The 10,028-nt window shown below is 35.2% G+C and overlaps 1 long non-coding RNA gene across 1 annotated transcript; it reads right to left on the bottom strand.

The window, feature by feature from the left end:
* Positions 1–478: 478 nt before the first annotated feature.
* LOC118762937 lies at positions 479–5,735 on the bottom strand. The gene is made up of 3 exons (XR_004998689.1): positions 5,626–5,735; positions 3,133–3,203; positions 479–769 (listed from the first exon to the last, which is right to left on the bottom strand). It is a non-coding gene; the product is annotated as an uncharacterized LOC118762937 (long non-coding RNA).
* Between the last annotated feature and the right edge of the window lie 4,293 nt (positions 5,736–10,028).

Here is a 10,028-nt window from a genome sequence, read left to right as displayed (position 1 = left end):
TAATGCAGAATAGCAACTACATATATATGAAATATATATAAAATGATTTAACTTGCTCAAAAAAAAAATCTAGGCTCAAAATAGGCCTTTTCTGATCTCTTCACATTTTAATTAACTGATAAAGTGTGTAGAATTTGTTTCTGTGGCAAGCGAACCAATGCTGCTTCCATACAAAATATGCGAATAAACACATGTATGCATGCATCCATATTCATTCCTACATACACACACCACACACACACATACACATATAATGATATATATTATATATATATATATATATATATATATATATATATATATATATATATATGCATACACACACATGGTGTGTGTATGTGTGTGCTCATAATTTCCATGTATATATATGTGTGTGTATACCTTCTGTGTCTTAACTCTTGAAGTTGGTGGTAAAACAATAAAACATAAATAAAACATTTAAAAATGTACATTGTATTGAATGAAATTTATTCCTCGAATGCTTTCAAAATTCATTAAAGATTTCCATTACAGATCAAGAGTTATTTTTGAAAGATTTTGGTTCTGTTTTTCAGTTGTGGTTCAATAAACATTAATTTGGTTGTACTTAATTAATTTGATATTACCGATTCTTGAACATCTGAACATTGTGCTAATAAAAACTTAGCTTATAAAAATATATGGGCTGACTAATTCTGGGGTTTCAGGGGAAAGCAGATTGTTATTGTTTGGTTTGTTTCTTCACTCTTTCAACAGCTAGTAAGTACTGTCATACTTACCTAGTCACCCACTAAAAAGAAAGAATAAGTTCTATGTATAGAATGATTAAAAAAGAAAAAAATAGGACTGTGTGGTAAGAAGTTTGCATTCCAATCATATGGTTCTGGGATTCAGTCCCACTGCATGCTACCTTTGGCAAGTGTCTTCTACTGCAGCTGTGAGCTGACCAAAACCTTATAAGTGAATTTGGTAGACAATAACTAAAAAAAAGCCTGTTGTATGTGTTTTTATAATTAGGAAGAGTTAGCCTAGATGAGATGCAGTTTGGATTTGTGCCAGGTAGAAGTACCATCAATGCTATATTACTGGTGAAGCAAATGCAGAAGTACTTGGTCAAAAATAAACCTCTCTATTTGGTGTTTGTTGACATAAAAAACCTTTAACAGGCTCCCCACTTCCTTATCTGATGGGCAGTGTGAAAGCTAGGGATAGATAAGTGGTTAGTGTGAGTTGTATGAGCCATGTACAGGGATGCTGTTATTAATGTGAGAGTCACCAATGAATATAGCAAGGGGCTTAGTGTACAAGCAGGTGCCCACCAGGGATCAGTTCTTAGCCCCTTCTTGCTTATCATGATCCTCCAAGCTATAACAGTATAGTCACTGAAACAAGTAAAAATAAAAGGATATTTGTCAATATTTTTTTAATAATTAACCAAACTTGGACCTAAAATTTAGGTAAGGAAATACAAATGAATATATTTTTCAAAAATCAGAACTATATCAATGTCATCTTCCAAACTGGGTACTCAATGTTGACTACAGCATCTACACTGTGTTGCCTGCCTCTATTAATATACTCTCTATATTCTATATTTCTTTTGTCGTAACACAAATATGAGCAATAAGAAAAAGAGATGATGCATGAAAAAAGGATTATATTATGAACACCTTATCTTCATAGTTGAGGCTCTGATGAAATAAGGTGTTATTCAGGCACTCGACAATAAGTCCTCCACATCTTATAGCAAAAACAGCTGTAAGCTAATGAAGTTCATAACATAATCATTTTTTCCTTTGTCATTTCATCTTCTTATATCATCATGTCCACTTTCCATGCTGGTATGAGTTGGGCAATTTGACAGGGGCTGGGGAGCTGTCCAGACTCCAGTGGTCTGTTGTGGCATGGTTTCTATGGTTGGATGCCCTTCCTAATGCCAACCACTTCACAGTGTGCTAGGTGTGTTTTATGTGCCACCAGCATGGGTACATTTTATATGGCACTGGCACTTGTAAAGCACAAGCCTATATGTATGGATGACCACAATTACTTAGCTTAATGTGTCTTCTCAAGTACAGTAACTCCTATCCTTTGCCATTTCTTCAGTGTGGCCCAGCATCTGAAAATCCTTTCTCACCAGTTAATCCTACATCTTCCTGGGTCGACCTCTTTCACAGGTAACTTCATCAATTGGAGCTCATATATAAAAGACCCCCATCAGTCATGAATGACCATAGGTTTGCACCTAGAAAGTTCCCCTCCAAGGTACAAGTACAAGTAAGCTTATTTATGGAAGACCAGTAGTTGCCCATGCATACCAGCCTTCCATCTCCATGCCACTGATGTTTTTAAAGGGAAAAGCAAAAGCCAAAACAGCTTGGCACCAGTGACATTGTAACTCATTTCTACAGCTGAAAGAACTGGAGCAATATGAAATAAAGTGTCTTGCTCAAGAACACAACATAGCCTAATCCAGGAATCAAACCCATTACCTCATGATTTTGAGCCCAACACTCTAACCACTGAGTTATGTGCCTTCACATACACACGTGTGTTACAATAAAAAGCTTCTTCCTACATATGTATATATCACAGTATTGATCAGACTACCAGACGTTGTTGGTCACAATGCACTTCACATTGTTTTAGCCTTTGATTGATACCACCCCGCTGACCAGGCAAGCAGGCCAACATTCCCTCTGATCGGAAGACTATTCTATTGTAGGGTTACCTATTTACAGCTGAGTGGACTAGAGCAATGTGAAATGAAGTGTTTTGCTTAAGAGCAAAATGTACCACCCATTCTGGGAATCAAACGCAGGATCACACAATTGTGAGTGCAACACCCTAACCACTTGACCACATATATATATATATATATATAGGGAGAGTTAACAAAAAAGACGAAGATAGGTGGTCTACAAAACAAACAGATGTATTAGTATAACGCTCAGGAATAGAAAAAGTCTTTTACATTTCAAGTCTACGCCCTTCTACAGAAAGGGACACAGAAAAAACAAGGAGAAAAAAATGTGTGTAGTGGCTAATGATCTATCATGGCATGTATATATAAATATATATACACGCACACACACACACGAGTAAGTTTTCTTAACTTCATTTATAGCTTATAAACATATATTACATTCTTACCTTATTTATATTAAAATTTCCTCTATCATCTCTTTTTAGTTTATTCGCTTATTGCTCTGTTATTGCTCAACCTGCAAACCCCTCGTCCAAACATATAAAAATACAAATCGTAAACAGTATTATTCAGTCTGCTATAATGAATTCATAAACACATATATAAAACATCCAAGTGTATATTTTACCCCCTGAAGTTATTATGCTCAGGTCATATGAATTTAATACTTAATTCACTGAGTATTAATTGAAACAGTTGTAAGAGATGATGATTGATTTGTTAATAATAAACAATTATTAACCTCCCAATCTCCATTTTCTTTTTCTCATATATATATATTTCTTTGACCATATTATCCACTGTATCACTGCTTTTTCATAGCATGTGACTGCTGTTTCTATCAGGTTGAGTGACCAAATATGAGTGGTGGTGGTCATACTACATGGTTAGGAAGTGAGATTCTCAACCATACAGCCACATCTACACCTATATCCTTATTATTCATCAGTCTCCAGATCAGTATCAGAGTCATTACTAGTAGTCACCTCAAGATACAGGAGCTTATATATACTAAAGGTATCATATAACAATGTCTTGCACACTACTAGACATGTGAATTTATGCTCTAACTGGTTGGCATAGAGAAAATAATTCCAGACTTACAATGAAATGTTTTTAAAAAGTAAGTAACTAAAATTACAAAAAGTAAACTTGTCTTCGTAGACTGGAGCCTCTATGTAGTTAGCCAACCTGCTCAGAATAGCAGCCAAATTATCCTCAAAGCATGCCTTACTATTTTAAAAATAATAAAAGGTAGACTAGATATTGTAATCCTATGTTTACAATGCCTGAAAACACAAATGGGATGATCATAGTTAGAATGTGTTTGATCATAGACCTGCTTATTCAGAATTGACCTAGGTCTCACTCACACACCAATACTAGTTTCCTCTACAGATTTTGTTCTACTCTTTCAGAGATGAATTAGGCCTAAGACTCCCCTCCTTCATTTCCATCAAGCCATGCCCTACTGTCTTAAAAAAATGTGAAAGACACATTATTGGCTATTGTAGTCTTATGATACATCTGAAAACCATGAGGATCATATTTGGAATAAATTCAGTCATGGTTCTACTGAATCAGGATTAACATGGAATTAAACAACAACAGCCGTAGCACTCCTCAATACCTTCCATCAACCACACCAGTTTCCAGCTGCCACTTTGGACCCATACCAACACCTGTCTTGTCATCATAATTTTGCTTTATTTTTTCCCATGTTGTTGAAAGCCAACATAGTTTTGTGGAAGGCTTGGATGTGAAAGAAACCAGACACAATTATCTGGTGTGAGGAAGAGAAGACAGTTAATCTTGCTGAGTCAATGATTCCCCATGAGGATAAATATTGATGCTACTCAAACTTGGAAGAATAACCTCTTGAAGAATTTGAGGATGCTGGTAGAAGACAGCCCACAATCCAATTGAAGTGGTTCATCATTTTAAAGTCCACCTTTCTGTGCTTACATGAGACAGGTAGAACTTTACTGAGACAAATTTTCAATTGTTAGATATCCTTCCTGTTACTAGTCCAATTTGTTTCCACACAAGGTAATATTTTCCCATCACTAGACATTTTTTTTTCACAGAAAACTGGAGACTGTGTTTGTATGATGATGCTTATTTGCATCCATCACATCCAAAAACATACACATATAATATATGATGGGCTTCTTTCAGTTTCCATCTACCAAATCCACTTCTGTTTAGTAGAAGACACTTGACTTAGATGCCATGCTGTAGGGCTGAGACAATGGCTATGGTCACTATGCTTGCCTCCTTGTAAGACTAATACTATTATAAAAGATGTCCAAGCTACAGCTGAGAAGGCAAACCGTTGGAATTGCATAAAAAAATGATAAACAGTGAATAGGGAAATAATCAGCTAAGGCTAGTAATCAGTTGAGCTATAGAATATAAGTTCTTGAAATAAGGTACAATTTTTCCTGATGACTAAATCAACAGTGTCCTATGTGCAATGCTTTCAAATAGCAGCATTTGCTTCTGTGGGATGTTGATGTTTACAAATAAACTGTACATATGTAGTAAGAAGTTTGTGGTAAGGAGCTTGCTTCCCAAACACACGGTTCAAGGTTCAGTTCCACTGTGTAGCATCTTGGGCAAATGTCTTTTACTATGGCATCAGGCCAACCAAAGCCTTGTGAGTGAATTTGGTAGGCATAAAATGAAAGAAACCCCTTGTATACATACATATATGTGTATGTGTCTGTGTTAGTCCCCCACCACTGCTTGACAACTGGCGTTGGTGCATTTACATCCTCATAGCTTACTAGTTCAGCAAAAGAGATCAATAGAATAAATACCAAGCTTAAAATCAAAGTACTGTGGCCGATTCATTTGACAAAAAATTCTTCTAAGCAGTGCCCCAGCATGACCATAGTCTAATAACTGAAGTAATTGAAAGATAAAAACATACATACAGTGTGCTGGTTGGACGCCATTTCCCAGGAATTTTGGTCTGTACCAGTACTCTTCAGAGTTTCCTTCAATTGGTCTTTGATGTAATTTAACCAATGCAGTAATATCCTGTTAGAAGAAAACCAAATAATGAACATCAGAATGGAACAATGGCTTAGGAAGAACAGAACAACCCAACCCCTAACCAGCTCCTACAATCCAATGATTTAGAGAAAGAATTGGGCTTATTAGCCATTAGAAAGCCCATCATCCCCTACAGCACAAATGACGCCCCCAGGACTGAAATGTACTAAATAATTGGAAACAAGTCCTTACTACCACCACCAGTGACGTACATGCACCAAAAAGGATCAAAGGCCCTTCTTGTATCATAGACTCATAAAAGTAGGTTTCCTGGATTCTGCAGTGTATATATTGCCCCTTTGGACAGGAAACTGCTCTGTAGCAGGGTTACTCATTTTTGCAACTGAGTGAACAGGAGCAATATGAAATAAAGTCTTTTGCTCAAGAACACACCACAGAGTTCAGCAATCAAAACAACTATCTTATGACCATGAGTGTATTACCCTAACCATAAAGCCACATGCCAAGGCACACATACTTACATACATACATACATTCCTGATGATCTACTAATCAACCCCAAAATAGCTGAGCTCTCTTACCTTAGAGAAAACCCAGATGGAATGCATTCAGCATACAAAAAAAGACCATGCATGGGTATGTTGCGTGGAAGCTTGAAGAAGACAGTAGAATTAACACGAAGTGCAGCCTCTATTGGACACAAGACCACTACATCACACTCTGAAGGCTATGCGTTTGCAATCCAGGAACAAGAGATTGCCACAAAGCACCTGGTGAATAAGAGAGACAGTGACGCTCTTGTAATCCTAAGATACAACTGCATGTGTAGGCTATGTCATGTTTCTGTGGAAGATATTACACATGATTAGCAGATTTAACTGAATTACCATATACAATTGTATATCCAAGTCTAATTTCCCTCCACACCTCATGAATGCTCTCTCTCTTTCTATATTATCAGTCCCTGCCTATTGTACCTATTTTACTTAATGTCTTAAACTTGCCTATACTATGTACAGTCCATTCTGGCACAAAGATGCCAGGATGGCTTGTACATTTAATGGCAAAAGAAATAACAATAATTGCTTTATGAACAACTCTTCCAGAGAATTATTTCCTAATAAGCCCTTCATATTGTGTAATAACTTGGTTGTAGTCCTTAATGGAAAGTACTTGATTTCTTGTTATAACAATATCCTAGAACCAGGTATATTCTTGTTTGGCTTGTGTCTTTATTTTCCACCAGGCTATTGCATGAATTCTCCTCTATGAAGTCATAATTTCCTTTGCAGAGTTAAACGGAGTTCTCTCCTGATAATCCCTGTCTTGGCTGAAACTATCTGAAAATCTTTGAGAGTGATAAACTCTTTGAATAAATTGACATGTATATATATATATATATAAACTGTTACATTAGATACAAGTACAACACTTCCTCATTAGTTAACCATACATTTAGAAGGAGCCACCACAACTCATTATAATACAGTATACTAAATAAAATTGAATAAAACCACACTGGCTGACAGTACCTTATTATATAGAATTCCATTAAAAAATGAGAAAATTAATTATGGAAGCTTTACAAATAGTAAAACACAAACCTAAATTAAACCCAGATACAATATACATACTGTTATATTATTTTAGATACAGTGTTGATGATTCTATCAGTTATAGAAATTATTCCCAAGATCCTTTGTAACTTACTGTGCAATGCATAAACAAAACACCTTTAACAATGATTTTCAGCCTTACATTTTCACTTGAAGTAGTCATGCTCCATTTTCAAACTTCCAGCAATAAAACCAATGACAATTTGAAAACAGTAGATTACTCTTATCTTCCTTTGGACTCTATTATCATTTTCAAATTAATCTTATTGTTAAAAGCCATTGGTTTACGATTAAGTATATATGACAAATTTTCATCCAACAAGCAAATGATGAAAGTGTTCAACTCTTCTGAAAGAAAGTGTTTTAACTACTAAATACTTTCATGACCAAAAGCATTATATTTAGTTTCAGCTGGTTGCAAATGCTTTGAAAAGAATGACAGTGGTGATTGCCACGAGTTATGAATAGATTGCTGTAAGACCATCAAATCCCACTTCAGAAGCATCCACTGAAAGAGATAAAGTTACCTCTGGTATTGGATGAGTCAATAAAGTAATTTTATATAACTTGTGTTTAGTAGTTGAAAACAATTGTATTTCATTTGCCATCAATGTACATAACAATTCCATAAAAGGATGTTTTCTCAATGCAGTGCATGATGAAATGTCTGTAAATATAAATTAGAATTAGAAATTCTTACAGTATCTGTAAAGGTGCAGGTAGCAGAAATTGTAAAATAGCTTCCAGTGCAATGCATAAACAAAACACCTTTAACAATGATTTTCAGCCTTACATTTTCACTTGAAGTAGTCATGCTCCATTTTCAAACTTCCAGCAATAAAACCAATGACAATTTGAAAACAGTAGATTACTCTTATCTTCCTTTGGACTCTATTATCATTTTCAAATTAATCTTATTGTTAAAAGCCATTGGTTTACGATTAAGTATATATGACAATTTTCATCCAACAAGCAAATGATGAAAGTGTTCAACTCTTCTGAAAGAAAGTGTTTTAACTACTAAATACTTTCATGACCAAAAGCATTATATTTAGTTTCAGCTGGTTGCAAATGCTTTGAAAAGAATGACAGTGGTGATTGCCACGAGTTATGAATAGATTGCTGTAAGACCATCAAATCCCACTTCAGAAGCATCCACTGAAAGAGATAAAGTTACCTCTGGTATTGGATGAGTCAATAAAGTAATTTTATTAACTTGTGTTTAGTAGTTGAAAACAATTGTATTTCATTTGCCATCAATGTACATAACAATTCCATAAAAGGATGTTTTCTCAATGCAGTGCATGATGAAATGTCTGTAAATATAAATTAGAATTAGAAATTCTTACAGTATCTGTAAAGGTGCAGGTAGCAGAAATTGTAAAATAGCTTCCACAGTATCATGTGTGAGTTGTATCTCACTTTTATCAGAAATGTGATATAAGACTATAAAAGATGAAACACTAAAAAAACATTTAGTAGGATTAATTACAACATTATTAGGATAATTGTTGTGGCGAGAGTCGTCCCTGTGGGACTGGAAGAAAGAACTAGCCGAACTCTTATGAAGAGTAGCGTATTGGCTGAGATGAGAAGTTGTTGGGAGTTCGTGGAAGTCATAGAGATCGCTGGGAGTTTGTATTTATTGGAGTGTTGTGCTTAGTGAAGTATTCTGAAGTACGCCATGCGAAAACAGTTGTGTCTATCTCCGCCTCATGGAATCTGTATATCCAACAGATAGAAGGATATAAAAGTGGTGTCGAGTTTATTCGAATCTTACGTCGGACATTAACATTTGCTTTTGATACAAAATCAAAAAAAAATTAGTTAACATGGAAGAATTATTAGCCTCTGTGATGCAGTTGCAACATGAGCAACAGTTACAGCAGCAATTACAACAACAACAACAATACCAACAGTTGCTGGAAATTAATGTTGAAGTTCAAAAATATTTCAGGTTCGTTCTCGCTAGACGGCATAGCAAACGCAATTTCAGAATTTACTTATAACCCAGAAGACGGTATTGTATAGGAGTGTTTGAATTTAGTAAAATAAGATGAGGATTTTGTCACCTATGCTGGAGTCGTCAATCGAGAAAGCAAAAAATTCAAATTAAAAGAATTAACCCCAGACATGTTCAAATGTCTAATTTTTGTTCAAGGGTTAACTGCAAGCAAAGATGCAGACATATGTGTCTGGATATTGACAAAATTAGAACAGGACCAGAATTTGACTTTGCAAGCAGTGACAGAGGAATGTCAGAGAATTATTAATCAATGACATGACGCAAATAAAATTGAAGAAAAGGATTACTCTCACATACATGCGTGTCGACCTTTAACGGATAAGGAAAAAGAAAAACGAAGATCAAGACCCAATCCATGCTATGGGTGAAGAGGTCTACATTTTAAAAATAACTGTCCGTTTAAAATTTTTTAATGTTTTAACTGTCAAAAAATCGGACATAAAAGATCACATTGCAGAATAATAATAAAAAAGGTCGAACGAAGAAAGTTCTGGGAATGTTTTCACAACAGAAAGTCTAGGCGAGGCTCACAAAAGAAAGTTTGTGTACATAAAAATAATAACTAGATACAGGCAGTGATATAGCAGTTATTAACACTGATAAATGGAAAAATAGGAAAGCCTACATTTATAGAAACTTAAAAAATTGCGAAAGGTATCTGAGGAAAAAAATTACATTT

The sequence above is a fragment of the Octopus sinensis genome, linkage group LG4 (genome assembly GCF_006345805.1).
Source record: "Octopus sinensis linkage group LG4, ASM634580v1, whole genome shotgun sequence".
In the NCBI taxonomy this organism is placed as follows: domain Eukaryota; kingdom Metazoa; phylum Mollusca; class Cephalopoda; order Octopoda; family Octopodidae; genus Octopus; species Octopus sinensis.
This window is presented reverse-complemented; position numbering and strand designations above follow the sequence as displayed.